Consider the following 19,223-nt stretch of genomic DNA (forward strand, 5'->3'; position numbering starts at 1 on the left):
CAGTCACATGGCTGATATGTTGCCTCTCAATCACCTGGGAGCTTGACTAGGGCCTCAGTTTCCTTCCCCATGAGCCTCTCCATGGGCTGATTACACTTCCCACAGTACTTGGCTCAGTTTCAAGAACAAGCACCCTAAAGGAACTAGCAGGATGTATGTGGCATTTTAATGACCTACCCTTTGGAGTTATAGGGTCACTCCTACCATATTCTGTCAAGGTAGTCACAAAGGCCTGTCCAGTTTAGAGAGATAGCACATAGATTCTACTGCTTCACTGGGAGAAATGTCAGGGTCTCAAAGAACAAAGAACATTTGAAATGGGAGCTGTTATTGTAGCCAAATTTGGAAATATAGTCTACTACCATCCCCAAACCTGTGTCTTATTGTGAATTTCAAGTCTGATTTTAACCTGCTTATGTGGTATGAGACCCTTAAACCCAGAATAAGGAATTGAGATTCCTTTGTAACCACATCATAATTTGGCCTTCTGGGACTACAGTGTTAACAAATGCAAAACTGGTTTGGAGTTACATTGCCAGAATCCAGAACATATAAGATTGTCACGATGAAAATAATACCTAGTGGTGTACACTCAAACAGAAGTGACAAAACATGGACATGACCCACCAGAAATAAAAGGAAACAGGAGACTTCGCATCTTCAAAACCAAAGATATAGGAAAATATGAAATGGGCTGTAAACTAAGTGATTAAAGAGATTAAAGAAAGAAAATAAGGAAAAGAGTAAGAAAAATAAAATAAGTAAAGAAAACGTTTCTATAAAAATGCTCGTCCAGCATCACCTCCTCTCAGAAATATGTTCTGTTCTCTGGGGGTAAGCTGTGCAAATCACTGTTGTGTCGTTTACCACTCTTTGTTAACCGCTTCCTCCACCCCACCCCCACCCCGCAACCAGTCTCAGTTTGGAGCACATGGATTTGGTAGCAACTGAACTTCGTTATTTTTATGTCCAAGGCTTCGCATTTAGTAGGTTCTGGCACTTAGTATGTTTTCAGCAATTGTCAGACTAAATAAAGACTGCCTAATTCCATGTTAAATTATAAAAATGAAGAATTAAACCAGAACATATCTAATTATGTTAGCAGTTTGGATGAAGAGATCAAGTTTTTCTGTCTTAACATTGCATTGACATTGCAACAGTACTAAAGAGTATTAGCTGCCTTTAGTTGGTTAATTAGTGATAATTTATTAGATGTTCACAGAATCTCCTTTTTGAAGAGAAAATCTTACTCATTTGTTTAAGGAAAAAAGACGTTTCTCTCTTAAGAAGTAACCCAGGTCTGGAAATGGGGCAGAAGGCTATGCTAAAACTTCTATGTTATCCATCATCTAGAGTGAGAAAAAGCAGGAGGTTTGATCTCCAGAACCACGAGTTTTGTGCTTAGTGAACTGTGGTCTCTAGCAGAAAGAAGGCAGTGGATAATTCCTTTCTCATCCTTATAGAGAGGCACTAGGCTAGTAGGTGGTTCAAGGGAGGAGAAGAATGGTTGCTGCTTTCTCCTTTCAGCTTTATGGAAAAGTTATTGATGACACTTTTGAAGGAAAAATAGCTAGGCCCAGATACCTATTCCTGGTTGATCATATGAGAATACAAGGGAGCAAACTAAGACAGTAAACTGTTTCAGATTCAGAACAAGCCCTAAAATGTTAATTTAACACCTTACATCGTGTTTGTAGGTAGTATTGATCATAATAGTATAAAAATATTGCAATAAGTATGGTAAAATTATTTCTTTAAGATAAACCCATTTTAAGTTAGTTCTAGTTCTTATTAAAGCCTGTTTATTTTTAGTCAGATGTAATAAGCTAAAAAAATTGCCATTACTTAATATATTTGTAAAACGGTTTGTTGAATTTATTAATCAAAAAAAGTCAAGTGCATAGGTTTAGTTTTGGAACTTCTTTACAATTACCTATATATTATTAGGAAACATGAAAAATCAACACCTAGAATTGGAAAGTGGTCATTTAAATTTATTACTTGATTAAAACTGAGTAATTCAAAATTTTCAGTTGCTAATATAGAAGGATTCTAGCATGAATTATATGTTATTCATGTAACACCCTTTTGACCAAGGAAAGAATTATTTTTGTTTACTTTATCCCCTGCCCATGTGACTAAATCCAGTTGCCATGAATTTTCCCTAAAAACAGTCTACCTAGAAATTCTTAGAGTAGCTACGACTGAACTACAAGATTTACTCAGTCTTATTGACCATGGTTTTTTAAACCAATAATGTGCAGCAGTAAAAGAGAAATCAAGAGCTAGGATGTAAAAAGGAAGCTGGTACCTGCTGGAACTTTTGCTAGGCACCTTGCCTCTGGCACATAGTTTGTTGGCCCACTTTCCTGACTCCCTGATATAATATAGGAAGTCTATAACATAAGAATATAAGTGGCTATCACTTTCTTTATAACTGGGTCTTTTAAAAGAATAGAATCTCTAGTATTTTGAATGAGTGTAGTAAGATATGAAAGGAAAAATTAGAGTTTGGGTCCTTGGTTTGAATTTTGACCTTAGTCTCACTGTAAGCAAATTACTTAGTTCTTCTGAATATCAGGTTCCTTATCTGTAAGGGAACAAGTTGCCTGTCAGGGTTGTTATGAAGATAATTGATATAATGCATATTCCCTAGCAGTTGCTTGCATCAAAATAGGAACTCAGAAGATAATAGGTCCTGTCCCTTCCTGTTAGACTCTTGGACAAATTGTTTAGTTTATGAATAGTTCTTCGAGGAACTGGCATCTTAAAGTATCATAGATCACAAGATGTTTTAAGACTTAGCTGATTTTTTTGGTCCTGGACTTGTCTGTCTTCCTTTATTCTTAGTAATTCTGACTAATGCATAGCTAGCAATTTTACATTACACAGGAATAATTTTACTCTAAAATAACCTAAATCAACATGCCAGAGAATGCAATATTTATGAGAATAATTATTTAGTAGATTATAGAGAAACTATCAGTTAAAATAAATGAATATATGGGGTAACATGTAACATGCAGATAGTTTCTTTGGCATGTTAGGTTGTCCTTGAGTCTTGATATATTCAGTTTAATCTTAACATTGCATGTATGCATGCCAAGTTGCTTCAGTCATGTCCGACTCTGCAACCCAATGGACTGTAGCCCTCCAGGCTCCTCCATCCATGGGATTCTCCAGGCAAGAATACTGGAGTGGGTCGCCATTCCCTTTTCCAGGGGATCTTCCCTACCCAAGGATCGAACCTGCATCTCCTGCGACTCTTCCATTGCAGATGGATTCTTCACTGCTGAGCCACCGGGGAGGCCCCAATCTTAACAATATCCTCCTCTTAATATGGGAGCTAGAGATAAAATCTAAAATACTCTTATTTCCTTTTTCATTTTACCTGAATTTTGTGTATCCCAATTCTTTGGTAAAAAGAAGTTGGTCCATTTAAACCAAGTTGAATGACTGTGGTAACCTATAAATTGACCTTAGTGAAATTTTACAGGAAAGTCTCTTATTCAGTAAGCTTTTCTTTGGCTTTTGATGGTTGACATTTTTTTTTTTTTTAAACACTCATTACATCTGTATTTAAAGAGGTAAAAAGAAGGATTGCTCTGATTGTGAACTAGAAACTAGAGGCCTAGAGGTACCTAGATTTTCTTAGCATCATAAAGAGCTATCTTGCCTTCTGCCATTTGAGAGGAGGTGATAAATTACATTATTCTAGAGCTGTTATCTGTAGGTTGAGGATTGATGTTTGCTAAATGGGGAAAGAACAGAATTGATGTTGAATACTCTGCATTATAACTGAAGAGGGAGAAATTAAAATTTCATTATTTTTTAATATTACTTCCTTATCTTTGAAATATACTCCAGCTATGCTTAGGTGGCAGACATTAGATTCAACATTGTAAACCACAGCATACTATCTTTGGAGATTCTTTAATTTTGCAGATGTTATTGGATGCCACGTTCCCAATGGAAACTACAGATCAAGAATTTTTCTTTTACTGATGAGATTTTTGTGGAAATCAGTCTGGTAGGTTATTCAGATCTTTGCTTGGGCTTGCTTTCTTCCAATTGGGTTACTAAATAGAACTACAAATTGAGATACCTTTGAAGGTGATATTGTATAAGTGACCCAGAGAAGAGTTGCTCGTGTGTTCACTGGTCTATCCTACTTACTGGTGAGTAGTATCTAAATTACTCGGGACTTTGTTGGCAATTTGTACTAAAAATATCTGAACCTCACAATGATGATTCTAGTTAAGTTTTAACAAACCTGCCACAACTCTCCAGCATAATCCAGAGAGAACTGTAACTAGAGGATGGTATATGAGGTGATATTCTCTAAGGTGTCTCTTGCTCTTTATCACTCCACCTCTTTAGTGGTTCCAAACCTCAGAAGTTCAAAACTATGGCTTATTTTTCATAGTTGAAAAAACTATTTCTCACTGTTAAAGGTCTTTTGGGATTCATTTTGTGCCTTAAAATTGCTTATTACTAAGTTCTTTTAAATCACTTAATAGTAATAAGTTTTGTGGAAATATGTGTGTTCTCTTTTTTCTAATGGCCTTTTACTTAGTAGTTAAAAATATCTACAGAAAAGGGTTGCCAGCTTTGTCATGGGTCAAAACAAATACAAAATATATATGATACATATTTATCATTTCAGCAGTAAAAGAAAATAAATTTGCCAATTATCCCATCATGATAATCTAACATATTTTGAGTGGCAACCTTCCAATATTTTTCCTTTCCAAATTTATATCATATTTATATGTTTTATATAGATGTTGTCATAGTATATATGTAGTTATGTTTGACTTTTCATTTTGGCTAGATGTACACATTTTCCATATTGCCATAATCCTCATACTTATTTTTTAACAACTATCTAACATTCTGTCCAGTTGAATATACTTCCTTTTTATTTACCCTTTTATTTCCAGATCATCAATTGTAAATTTTACCACAGACTCTTGAGTCTTCTCTTCTATAGTTCAAAAGGATCAATTCTTGGGCGCTCAGCTTTCTTTATGGTCCGACTCGCACATCCACACATGGCTACTGGAAAAACCATAGCTTTGAAGGATGGGCCTTTGTCGGCAAAGTAATGTCTCTGCTTTCTAATACGCTGTCTAGGTTGGTCATAGCTTTTCTTCCAAGGAGCAAGTGTTTTTTAATTTCATGGCTGCAGTCACCATCTGCAGTGATTTTGGAGCCCCCCAAAATAAAGTCTCTCACTGTTTCTGTTGTTTCCCCATCTATTTGCCATGAAGTGATGGGACCAGATGCCAGGATCCTAGTTTTCTGAATGTTGAGTTTTAAGCCAACTTTTTTACTCTCTTTCACTTTCATCAAGAGGCTCTTTAGTTCTTCGCTTTCTGCTGTAAGTGTGGTATCATCTGCGTATCTGAAGTTATTAATATTTCTCCTGGCAATCTTGATTCCAGCTTGTGCTTTATCCAGCCTGGCGTTTCGCATGCTGTACTTTGTGTATAGATGAGTAAGCAGGGTGACGATATGCAGCCTTGATACACTCCTTTCCCAATTTGGAACCAGTCTATTGTTCCATGTCCGGTTCTAACCGTTGCTTCTTGACCTGTATACAGGTTTCTCAGGAGGCAGGTAAGGTGGTCTGGTATTCCCATCTCTTGAAGAATTTTCCACAGTTTGTTGTGATCCACACAGTCAAAGATTTTAGCATAGTCAATGAAGAGGAAGTAGGTGTTTTTCTGGAATTCTCTTGCTTTTTCTATGATCCAACAGATGTTGGCAGTTTCATACAGAAGAGATGTAAAGATGAATAAAATGATCTTTCTCCTCAGTTTAGTTTGTAATCTGATGAAACTGACAGAATTAACCAGATGATGCAGTAGTTTGACAGAAATTGAATGTAGATAGGGAAATTGCTGGGGTGAAAAATTTTAGAATATTTACTTGGCTACTAGATTCTAACTTGAAACCAGAGTGTTAAGGCTGTTGATGCTGTTTTTGACTGATTATTGGATCTTGGAATGAAAAAGTAAAATTTAGGATTCTATTGTAAGTCTCTTTATGGCATGACCTTGCACTGATCCTCAAATTTATTTAAGTGGCACGGTACATTGAAGTCATTTTCCTTCAAGTGAAATTTGGTAAGCCCAAAATGACCCAAATCACGTGCCCACTGGATTGTAGTAGTAGCTATTAACAGCTTAAGAAAACTGTATCATAAAGTATGGAAAGGCAATTTGAGAAGATTTTTGTCCATTTTGATTTTTTATTTCCTTTTAAGTGGGGAAACTCAGTATTGTCCAACTCTTAGCAACTTGGATCAGCTTGAAGACCAAGAATGGTTTGGAATCTATTGGCTATAGTGAACATTATATCTGAGACTAGAGGTAAAAGAAAGCAGCAATACCAAGTTTGGTTATTTGAAAATATATTTCATATAACATGTAATTTCTAGTATTTCTTATAGTTGTCATGTTCAGTTAACATTACATTATTACTTTAAAGTACAAATTGAAAATTCTTAAATTTATGTGAAATTAAAAAAAATCACCTAACTTAAATCTTTTATCAAACAAAGTAAGGTAAAAATAAACTTTGAACTTTAAAATAATGGAAATAAAACATTTTAGCAGCAGAGGTGATGTTATAATGATTATATTATACTGGAAGAATAATTATATTCTTATACTGAAAGAATTATTGTGCTGGAAGAATAACTATGGTAGGACAAACTTATTAGTGAGAAGACTATGTCAATTTTAACATACTTTTTTCCTGTGAACTAGGAAAAAGTCAGGATTACTCTGGTTTGAAAGTACTCTGCCTCCTGAGCAATTTGATAACCCCCTGCTATAAGATGAAATCTAGTAGTGAGTCTTCCATCTACTCTGCCCACCCATGTTCAAGGTATTCAGCTAGTTGGCAGCCCATACCGTAGCACAATCCCCTATTTTGATTACAAAAGGTAGAGTCAATTTTGTGTTGCTCCTTTTTTAAATTCAACTTTGTTGAGGTGTTATTTATATACCATAAATAATTTTTAGTAACTGTATAGACTCATGTAGCCATAATCATTGTCTTCTTTTATTAACAGAACATTTCCATCATTCCAAACAGTCCCCTTGACCCCACTAGCAGCTGGTCCTTGCTGTAACCCCCAGCCTGCCACTGATCTGCTTTCTTCTCCAAATTTGTCTTTTCTGACATTTCATATAAATGGATTCATATAATACATAATGTTTTGCATCTGGTTTCTTTTATTTAACATAATGTTTTTGAGATTTTCCATGTTCTAACATGTATCTGTATTTTGGTCCATTTTTATTGCTGAATAGTATTCTATGGTATGGATATCCATTACCAGGTAATGGACAATTGTAGTATTTCCATTTTTTTGACTCTGATGAATAATGCTGCTGTAAATATTCATGACAAATTTTCATAGGTTTACATGAAAACATAGGTTTACATAGGTACACATAGGTTTGCATTTCTTTTGTATTAGATACCTGTGAATGGAATTGTTGGATCCTATGGTAAATTTATGTTTAACTTTTTAAGAAATTACCAAACTGTTTTCTGAAGTACAATAACTGCCATTTTACATTCCCACTGGCAGTGTATGAGGGTTCCAGTTTCTCCACAGGCTCATCAATACTTGATATTATCTCTCTTTTTTTATTGTAGTCAGTCTGCAATATGGGTTTGCAGTGATATCTTGTGTGATTTTATTTTGGATTTTCCTAATGACTAAAGATGTTGGGCACCTTTTCACATGCTTTTTAGTCATTGATATGTCTTCTTTGATGAAGACTTTAGTTTCAGCTCTTTTACTTAGGTCTGTGATTTGAGTTAATTTTTGTGGATGGTTTGGGATGAAGATCTAAGTTTATATGTATAATGATTGGGAACAAGGTAAGATTGCCAGTTCTTGCCACTATTTTCAACATTATATTAATGTTTAGAGCCAACACAATAAAAACTTAAAGACTTCTAATTGGAAAGGAAGAAATTAATCTTTTATTCAAGTCACATTTATGACTTTTCAGTTGTTCCAGCACTATTGAAAAGATTCTTTGCCCACTGAGTTGTGGGCAACTCTATAAAAAATAACTGTGGGTACTTCTATAAAAAGTAACTGACCTTAATGTTAAGGATTTATTTCTGTACTCTCAACTCTATTCCATCGATCTGTGTGCCTGTCTTTAGGCTAATACTACACTGCCTTAGATCAACTGATTAGACTACTTGACCTGCCTCTTGAGAAATCTGTATGCAGGTCAAGAAGCAACAGTTAGAACTGGACACGGAACAACAGACTGGTTCCAAATTGAGAAAGGAGTACTATATTGTCACCCTGCTATATATTGTCACCCTGCTCATTTAACTTATGTGCAGAGTGCATCATGAGAAATACTGGACTGGATGAAGCACAAGCTGGAATCAAGATTGCCGGGAGAAGTATCAATAACCGCACATATGCAGATGACACCACACTTACGGCAGAAAGTGAAGAAGAACTAAAGAGCCTCTTGATGAAAGTGAAAGAAGAGAGTGAAAAAGTTGGCTTAAAACTCAGCATTCAGAAAACTAAGATCATGGCATCTGGTCCCGTCACTTCATGGCAAATAGATGGGGTAACAGTGGAAACAGTGATAGACTTTATTTTTGGGGGCTCCAAAATCACTGCAGATGGTGACTGCAGCCAGAAATTAAAAGACGCTTGCTGCTTGGAAGGAAAGTTATGACCAACCTAGACAGCATTTTAAAAAGCAGAGACATTACTTTACCACAAAGGTCCATCTAGTTAAAGCTATAGTTTTTCCAGTGGTCATGTATGGATGTGAGAGTTGGATTATAAAGAAAGCTGAGCACCAAAGAATGGATGCTTTTGAACTGGGGTGTTGGTGAAGACTCTTGAGAGCCCCTTGGACTGCAAGGAGATCCAACCAGTCCATCCTAAAGGAAATCAGTTGTGAGCATTCATTGGAAGGATTGATGGTGAAGCTGAAATGTCAATACTTCAGCCACCTGATGCGAAGAACTGACTCATTTGAAAAGACCCTGATGCTGGGAAAGATTGAAGGCAGGAGGAAAAGGGGACAACAGAGGATGAGATGGTTGGGTGGCATCACCGACTCAATGGACATGAGTTTGAGTAAACTCTGGGAGTTGGCAGTGGACAGGGAGGCCTGGCGTGCTGCAGTCCATGGAGTTGCAAAGAGTTGGACATGACTGAGCGACTGAACTGAAATGACACTGGCTTAGTTACTGTAGCTTTTTATTGAGGCTAGAGAGCATAAGTCCTCCAACGATGTAAATTTTAGAATCACCTTACCAATTTCTATAAAAAATTTACTGGAATTTTGATAGCTGTTGTATTGAATCTGGATATCGATTTGAGGAAGATTAATATCGTAACAGGGCTTCCCTGGTGCCTCAGACAGTAAAGAATCTGCCTGCAATGCTGGAGACCTGGGTTTGATCCCTTGGTTGGGAAGATCCCCTGGAGAAGGGAATGGTTACCCACTCCAGTACTCTTGACTGGAGAATTCCATGGACAGAGGAGTCTGGCAGGCTGCAGTCCATGGGGTCATGAAGAGTCAGACACTTCTGAGCGACCAACACACACACAAAATATCTTAACAGGGCTTCCCAGGTGGTGCTAGTAGTAAAGAACCTGCCTGCCAGTGCAGGAGACATAAGAGAAACAGATTTGATCCCTGGGTTGGAAAGATGCCCTGGAGGAGGTCATGGCAACCCATTCCAGTATTTTTGCTCAGAGAATCCTACGGACCGGAGCCTGAAGGGCTATAACCCATGGCGTCACAAAGAGTTGGACACAACTGAAGCGAGTTAGCATGCATACCATATCTTAACAGTATTGAGGTTAACAGTCTGCAAAAATGGAATGTTTCTTATTCAGATCTTCTGTCATTTTTCCCAGTAAAGTTTTATAGATTTAAGTGTTAAATATTGCATTTTTACAGGGGGAGGTTAGGTTTATTCCTGAGTATTCTTTGTAATGCTATCATGGATAGAATTGTTTTTTAAATTTAATTTTTGCATTTTTTGCTACTATAGAAACATAGTTCATTTTGTATATCGATCATGTTTATTCTGATACCTTAAAAAATGTTGTATAAATTCTAGTATTTTTATTGTAGGTTCCTCAGGATTTTGTACAAACATGATCACCCCTGAATAAAAACATTTTTTCTTTTTCTATTCCAGTTTGAATGCCTTTAATTTTTTATTGCACTAGCTGGAAATATTAGTACAATGTTGAATAGAAAAAGCAAGAACTGCTGTTCTTATCTTATTCCCAGTATTTGATGGAAAATATTCACTCTTTTGATTGTTTTATGATGTTAGCTGTAGGTTTTTTATAGATGCCTTTATTAGGCCAAGGAGGGTCTCTTCTGTTCCTTGTGTATTGAGGGTTTTTATCGTGGGTATTGGATTTTGTTAAATGTTATGTCTCTTGAAATAGTCATTGTTTTTTTTTTTCTTCTTTATTCTATTAGTATAGTATTGTATTACTTGGTTTTTAGATGTTAAACAAACTGCTTTCCTAGGATGACTCGTACCTGGTCGACATAAATGAGCCTTTATTTGTGTTGCTGAATTCAGTTTGCTAAAATTTTGTTGAGGGTTTTTGGGTCTGTATTTGTGAGGGATGTTGATCTGTGCTTTTCCTGTGATGTTTTTGTCTGGCTTTGGTGTTAGGGTATACTGGCTTCATAGAATGAGTTGGGAAGTTTCGCTTCTCTTTTTTTTTTCTTCTCTCTTTTTAGAGAATTTGTGAAGGACTGTTAGTATTTCTTTTTTGCAAATATTTGATAGATTTTGCCAGCAAATCCTGAGATTTTTTTGAGAAGATTTTATTAAAATTCCATTTATTTGCTTGTTATATAGGTCATCTGTATTTTCTATTATTGTCTTAGTTTTGGAAATATGATTCTAAGAATTTGTCCATTTTTCTGAGTTGTCTAATTTGCTGGTATAAGGTTGTTTATAGTACTCCCTTGTGTGCGTGCTCAGTTGCTCAGTCATGTCCAACTCTTTGCAACCCCATGGACTGTAGCCCACCAGGCTCCTCTGTCCATGGGGTTCTCTAGGCAAGAGTACTGGAGTGGGTTGCCATTTCCTTCTCCAGGGGATCTTTCCAGCCAAGTGATCAGACCCTCGTCTCCTGCTCGGCAGTCAGAGTCTTTACCACAGAGCCACTGGGGAGCCCTAATCTCTTCTTAAGTTGCGTCCTGTAAAATTTGGCACATCGTGTTTTCATTTCCATTCAGTTCAAAATATTAAAAATTTTTTTCTATATGATTTTCTCTTTGACCCCTGTGGTATTTAGAAGTATGTTGTTTAATTACTGATGATGTCAATTTTCCCAGACTTCTTTCCCTTGGAGATCTTTGACTTAATTCATTTGTGGACATGGAACGTGCTTTTAATGATTTAAGTCTTTTTAGCTTTATTGAGACTTGTTTTGTGGCCCAGCATACTACATGTGTGCTTGAAAAGAATGTGTATTCTGCACTCATTGTGTGGAGTACTCTGTCAGTGTCAGTTATATCATGTTGGTTGATAGTGCTGTTAAAGTCTTCTGTATCCTTGTTGATTTTCTGTGTTGTTCTATAAATTATTGAAAGGGGAGTATTGGAGTCTCCAACTTTTACTGCTGAATTGCCAATTTCTCCTTTAAATGTTCAGTTTTTCCTTCGCTTTGGGTCTCTTACTATGTGTATATACATTTATAATTATTATGTCTTCATAGTGTACGCATGCTGTCATGATTATGAAACGTCCTTCATTGTCTCTGGTACCATTTCCTGCCTTAAAGTCTGCTTTGTTTGATATAAATATATCCATTCCAACTCTCTTATGGTGACTATTTGTATGGCATATCATTGTCTGTCCTATTACTTTTAACCTATTTATGTCTGTGTCTAATGTGTGTCTTTTGGATATAGCATACAGTTGGGACTTCCTTTTTAATGTAGTCTGAATATCCCTGCCTTTTGAGTCGGGTATGTGGACAATGCATATCAGATCTAATTATTGATATAGTTGGCTCTAAGTCTGTCTTTTTTTTTTTTTTTTTGTATTTATCTCATGTCATTTTTGTACCTCTCCTTCTTTACTCCCTTTTTTATGTTACATACATATATTTTAGTATACCATTTTGAATTCTCAGTTGTGCTTTTTAAAAACTATATGATTTTGATTTATTAGTGGTGGTTCTAGGATTTACAGTGCATCTTCATTTATCACAGTCTGCTTCAAAATGACACTAATTTTAATTCCAGCAAAATGTAGAAAGTTGCTCCAGTATATCTCCTTTCCCCCTTTGTGTTATTATTATTAATCTGTATATAGTATCTGTATATATTATAATCCATCAATACATTGTTATAATTATTCTTTTATATAATTTTTCAAAATTTAAGAGAAGAAATGAGAAAAAAATTATAGAAATTTTCACATTTACTCATATATTCACTATTTCTGGTGCTCACTGTTTATTCGTGTGGATTCAGATTGCTATCTGATACCACTCTATTCAGTGTGAAGAACTTCCTTTAGTATTTTTTTGTAAGGCAAGTCTTATAACAAATTTTCTCCACCCTTTGTTTAGCTCAGAAGCCTTTATTTCACTTTTATTTTTAAAGGATAGTTTTAAAGGATATAGAATTCTTAGTTGCCAGCCTTTTAACCCTAGCACTTAGTTTATATTGGCTGCACTGTGTGACTTGCAGAATCTTAGTTCTCCGACCAGGGATCAAATCCCCTGCAATGGAAGGGTGGAGTCCTAACCAGCTGGACCGCCAGGAAATTCTCTTTCCCACAGCAATTAATTTCACTGCCTTTTGGCCTCCATCATTTCTGGTGAGAAATCGGCCATTATTTCCTTTGTACACAGTGAGTCACACTTTTCTCTTACTATTTTCAGTATTTTCTCTTTGTCTTTTAACAGTTTGTCTATGACGTGCTTAGGTGTTTTGTGCCTGTTCTATAGTGGATTTCATTGAGTAGGTTGGCTCTATAAATTAATATTTTATTTATATTTAGGAAGTTTTCATCCAATATTTTATTAGTTTTTCCTGCTCTTTTCCTGCTTTTCCTTACCTTCTGAACCCTTATCACACATATTTTAGTTTTGTCTCATAGGTCTCTGAGGCTCTCCTCATTTTTTTTTTTTTTTAGTCCTTTTTTGCCCAGTGTGTTCTTCATACTGAATAATTTCTATTGACCCATCTTCAAATGCACTGATTATGTTTCTGCTATCTCAAATCTACCATTGAACCTCTCTGGTGAAATTTTCACTTCACTTACTGTGCTCTTCCTCTCCAGAATTTCCATTTGGTTCTTTGAAAAATAATTTGTAAACAACTTCTACTGAGATTCTGTAGATATGCTTTAAATATGATTTTCTTTAGTTCTTTGAACATATGTATAATAGCTAGCTTGTTTAATGGGCTTCCCTGGTAGCTCAGCTGGTAAAGAATCTGCCTGCAATGCAGGAGACCTGGGTTTGATCCCTGGGTTAGGAAGATCCCCTGGAGAAGGAAATGGCAACCCCCTCCATTTTTGCCTGGAGAATCCTCATGGACAGAGGATCCTGGCGGGCTACAACCCATGGTGTTGCAAAGAGTCAGACAGGACTGAGTGACTCAGCACAGCACAGCTTGTTTAATACAAGATCTAAAGACAATTGGAGGCCTTCTATTGACTGCATTTTTTATAGATCACATTTTTTTGTTTCTTGCATGACTCATAACTTTCTTTTGAATTCTGAAAATTTTAGATAATATAGTAACTCTAGTTTGTGACTTGCCCCCTCCATCGGTGATGTTGGTTGTTGTTTTGTTTGTTTTAATAACTTGCCTGAACTGAGTCTTTGAAGTCTGTAATCCCCCACAGTGTGCAGCTGCTGCTGCCTCTGCCTACTGTTTTTTCCTTTGTTTTATTTGTAAGCCTGGCTTTCTAGGGATGGCCCCTGTATCTAATGACCAAAGACTGATCAAAATTTATGCTGAAACACCTTGAGCCAGTAAGTCTTCAGACCTCGCCTGCTGGGTCTATGTGCAAACTGGGGTAGCACATTCATACTTCAGGCTACCTGGGCTTTACTTTTTATTGGACCCTCTCATGTCTCAGCTCACATGCTTGAGTTTCCATCATCCAAGGACATACGGACCCTGTCTGGCCTGGGTAGCAATGCACACAGCCTCTAGTCAACTCCAGACATATAAGGTCAGGCCCCCTTTGGCTGCTTGAACTTCCTGTTAAATCCCTGGCTCATTTGCTTGTCTGCAACAGGCCTACTCTCAGGCTTAAGGAGCCACTGGCCAGTTCTGTTTGCTTGCCACAGAGATCACCACTGTGGCTGTGCTCCAGATCAAGTGATCCCTGTCTGCCAGAGGGGATGCTGCTGCTGGTGTTCACAGCCTGCCCTGCCCTGATTGAACTGCTGCACTGACACAGCCAGGAGCAGGCATGAAGCAGCCCCTGACCAGGCTCTCACCGTTCCTCTCTGAAGTTCAGTAGTTTTCCATGAAGTGTGTGCCTTTAAATTCTAGAGTGCTAAAATTGCTGCTTTTGACAGTTTTGTCCAGCTTAATTGTTACTAAGGGAGGATTTGTCCACCACCTCACTCATCATGACATAGTCAGAAGCCTCTATACTTTTTAAAGCAGTAGTAATTTGGATTATGTTACACGTGTGACATGTTGGTATTATATATAAATATCTAATTGCTTGGGCTTCCCTGGTAGCTCATCTGGTAAAGAATCCGCTTGCAATGCAGGAGACCCCAGTTCTATTCCTGGGTCAGAAGATCCCCTGGAGAAGTGATAGGCTACCCACTTCAGGATTCTTGCCTGGAGAATCCTCATGGATAGAGGAGCCTGAGGGGCTATATAGTCCATTGAGTCACAAAGAATTGGACAAGACTGAATGACTGAGCACAGCAGCATCTAATTGCTTAGTCTTTTGGGGGAAGTTTCCATTTCCATTGTGTAGAAGTATAGACGATTTCTTACCTAAGTGAAATAATATTTAGAGAAAAGACATTTGTAGGGTCAAGTAGAAAGTGTCAACCCTAAAAATTTCCTTTGAAACACAAATTTATAAATGAAATGGGCCAGAGAACTCAATTTATTTTAGCGCTTTTTCCTCTTTAGTTTGCAGCAGCATGTTGCCTGTAATAACTAAAGAATCATTTGTTGAAGTAATCCTGTACCTGTGTGAAATATCCACAATATGTAACTAAACTGAAGGGTTCCTGTTTATTTTATAAATTTAGAAATTTATTAGCATATGTGGTATTTACCTTTAATATTTAGAATTATTTAAGGAATATCAAAGGAGCCTGAATTTATTAGTCGTAGGTTCAGTATCATTTGCCAAACTGATGTGTTTATTGTTTTTTCTAAATGAGAGCATTCTTTAAAATGTGAAACACCATTTTGTTAAAATTGTGATTTTTCACAATGAAGGTTTTCCAAATAGGATTTGGGTATTTAGCATGTATCATGAATATTGTAATATATGTAAATTATAGCATTAAATGCAAACTACTTTGGCATTGCATTTTTTTTGCAACTAAAAATAAGTTGTCTTCTGTCTAAATCAGATTTCTCCGTATCTCTAACATTTGAAATTAAATTTTCATGTACCATAAAATTACTGTTCCAATTAGACTTTGTTAAAGGAAATACTGCCCAGTATGGAAATTCAGATTTAGCAGATTATGTCCAAATTTCTAATGTTGGAGATATCACTATACATAGAGTCAAAACAAAATAGTATTAACAGAACTTTTCAGCTTGTAGGCATCCCTTTGTGAAAACAGACCGTTCTCTTCTTTCATAATGTTGAAGAAACAGAAAGTTTGTTGAGTATGTGGAATGAAGACCACTTGGTAACTTTTCAAGTAAAAGCAAAACCAAAGTGAGCAACACTCTCCTCTTAATATTTATGATTCCCGCATTTGTCAACTGTCCAGACTGCTTTTTGTTTGCTTGTTTGTTTTCAGTACAGATCCTGTCGGTTCCCAGAAGCCACGGGGGCACCAATGACAATCCTATTTCATGGACATATGCCTCCAGTGGCCCTAATTCTTTTAAAAATTCATTCTGAGCTGACTCATGTTTGATCACTGATTCTCACACATTCCTTTCCATCTTTCACTCTTAGTGGTCTTCTTATAGAGTACTCTGATTTGCCCTGTTCCCCAGATTTTTAATGAGGTGCTACCATTACCAAGCAATTGTTTTGAGTGTTGTAACTTCAGCAGGAGTGAAAGCTAGAGAAGAGAGCAAGAGAAGATGATGCATGAGACAGAGGAAGTCAGTTCTTCCCTTTGTTATAATATGTAGACCTGACATTTGCTTGCCACATTAGTGGCCACATTAGTGGCCAGCCTGGAATTGTACTTGAAAGGAATTCATGATTTAGCAAAATGATGAGTTATATTTTGGAAAGGTAGGAAAGGAAATGCAAAGGATTTCTTGAAAGGTGGCAGAGTTATTTCTAACTTGAGAAACTTTGATATAATGAAAGATAACCTCTCTCTTATCAGGAATATGGACCTATTCATATTTCTTTGGACTTTGGGAAATGAGTGGCAGAAAAACGGTAGAATCAGAACCCAGGACACACCTTGATGTTGCGTTTGTGCTTTTACTCCTCTATGCAATACCCTAATGCTTGATGCCTTAGAACCAGAGCTATCTTTAGATATAGCTTTAGAATACTAAAGCTTCAGATTTGCTTTGTCTGTACATGATATTTAGTACATGTCACTAGCTTGAAAAGCAGCATAAGGTGTATTAGCTTGCCTTATCCATTGTTCTCTACCAAGGATGACTTTGCCTCCTCAGGACCTTTGGCAATAATGTCTGGAGATGATTTGCATTTCAGCTGGGGGGTGCTCCTGGCATCTAGTGTGTAGAAGCTAGGGATGCTACTAAACAGCCTACAGCATGCAAACCCTTACAGAAAATAATTTTCCAGCTCAAAATGCCAGTTGTGCCAAGTTTGAGAAATGCTGGTCTTATGAAATTACTTCCATTTAAAATGCCACCATGTTTTTGTCACGTTGGTTTATTTCCTCTGTTCTTGTCTCATCACGGCGAAGATTTGGAATGATGGACTAAAGAGTTTATTAAAACAACAGATAAGTTACAGCTCAGTTACAGCTCAAGCAGACAGAACTTTATTAAACGGACGCTCTGGAGACATGGGAGCAGGCTGACCCTGAAGGGGTCATTGTCCCTCTTGGCTTCCCCCTTTTTTATACTTCCTGTCTCCTCCTTTCAGTTGTGCCCTGTGCAAAACAGGGCTTGTATCTGCCACCAGTCAAGAAAGGGAAGGCAAATGGACATATGCTCAAGGCCTATTGACCGCTGCAAGTTATATAGCAACAGACTGTATTGCACATGTCTTCCCATAATTCAGTCTGTTAGAATCAGATGTATATATATGTATATATAGGATATTTATAAACCCTTAATGGTCTCTTAACTGTCTAAGTTTACTTGAGGAGGCCCCTGCGGTTAGTTTGTATCCACTGTGTGCCTAGGACACACTTGCTGGTGTTGGAGAAGCCCCTGTGGTTGGTTTGTATCCATGGTGTGCCCAGGGTGTGTGTGCAGGAGATGGAAAAGTCTCAGTGCTTGTTTTTGTAGCATGTCTGTGAGCTCTCCTGGGTGTGTCTGGGGTGGGGTTTAGAGATCAGTTTGCATCCTTTTTAGCTAGGCCACACCTGGTTGCTCATGCCTAACTCTCTACCTAACATTTTTTGAGAATCATAATTCAATCTTTTACTTATTCACCAATCCCTCAAGTTTTTCACCATTTCATTTCTACAGTGGCTTTTACTAGATTCTTGTGGATATAGATCATGCTGTACCATCCTTATTCTCCACAGAGTATGGCACAAACAGCACAATCACTTAATACTTCTGCAACAAGTAGAAATAATTTCACTATTAGAACAGATGTAAGTGAATAAACCAAATTTTTTTTGAAAAAACTAGACATAGGTAAATATAATAGTTGAAATAACATCAAGATCAGTAACACATTGAATTTTCATAACATCTTTGGGAGATAGATATTAGTATACTAATTTTACAGTATAATAGTATTTTGACAGTTTATGTTGTCACATATTGCTATTTAGGCAAGTAAGCCTCACTGTATTTATTTCCTTATACGTAAAATATGTATGAAACTTTGTCCCTGCTGCAGTTCCAACTCTAACATTCTAAGTATTTTTATTAATATGTACAAGTGATTCCTCATAAATGCCCAAGTATTTAGGTTATTAATCAGTATTTATAGATGAGACAGTAAAAATTAACAGAAGATATTTTGATAATTCTGCTATTCATGTTTTTCAAAGTAAGTAGAATATAATGTGAAATGCACTGAATAGAGTGGGAGTGTATGTGATTCCCTCTCCCAGTTTCCCTGGAGAAGGCATTGGCAACCCTCTCCAGTATTCTTGCCTGGAGAATCCCCATGGACAGAGGAGCCTGCTGGGCTACAGTCCATGGGGTTGCAAAGCCATGACTGAGGACTTCACTTTCACTTTTATCCCAAACTGCATGTTTGTTTCATTATTTAAGTTTGGATAAAAATTTAGTTCTTGGTAAACAAAACTCTTATTTGCTCTTATTCAGTTCAGTTCAGTTCAGTCACTCAGTCGTGTCCGACTCTTTGCGACCCCATGAACTGCAGCACGCCAGGCCTTCCTGTCCATCACCAACTCGCGGAGTTCACCCAAACCCATGTCCATTGAGTCGGTGATGCCATCCAACCATCTCGTCCTCTGTCGGCCCCTTCTCCTCCTGCCCTCAATCTTTCCCAGCATCAGGGTCTTTTCAAATGAGTCAGCTCTTCACATCAGGTGGCCAGAGTATTGGAGTTTCAGCTTCAACATCAGTTCTTCCAATGAACACCCAGGACTGATCCCTTTTAGGATGGACTCGTTGGATCTCCTTGCAGTCCAAGGAACTCTCAAGAGTCTAGACAAAAGGCCACTCATCAATTTTTTGCATTCAAAGGAGATTTAGTATGAAGTTTTTTATTTGGGGACTTAGGAAATAATGTATATGAACTTTGATATCCTCTGTGATCAGGACAGTAAAAAAATACCTTTGTGTTAAATTAGACTCTGGAAAGCTAAGCATTGCTTTCACATGCTAATAGATTGA

The 19,223-nt window shown here is 37.1% G+C and overlaps 1 protein-coding gene across 1 annotated transcript in view; it reads left to right on the forward strand.

Moving 5' to 3' along the window:
- Positions 1-19,223, forward strand: part of PDSS2 (decaprenyl diphosphate synthase subunit 2) — a 276,653-nt gene that overhangs the window by 69,268 nt on the left and 188,162 nt on the right. The window lies entirely within an intron of this gene.

This window comes from Dama dama, chromosome 28 (genome assembly GCF_033118175.1).
Source record: "Dama dama isolate Ldn47 chromosome 28, ASM3311817v1, whole genome shotgun sequence".
NCBI lineage: Eukaryota > Metazoa > Chordata > Mammalia > Artiodactyla > Cervidae > Dama > Dama dama.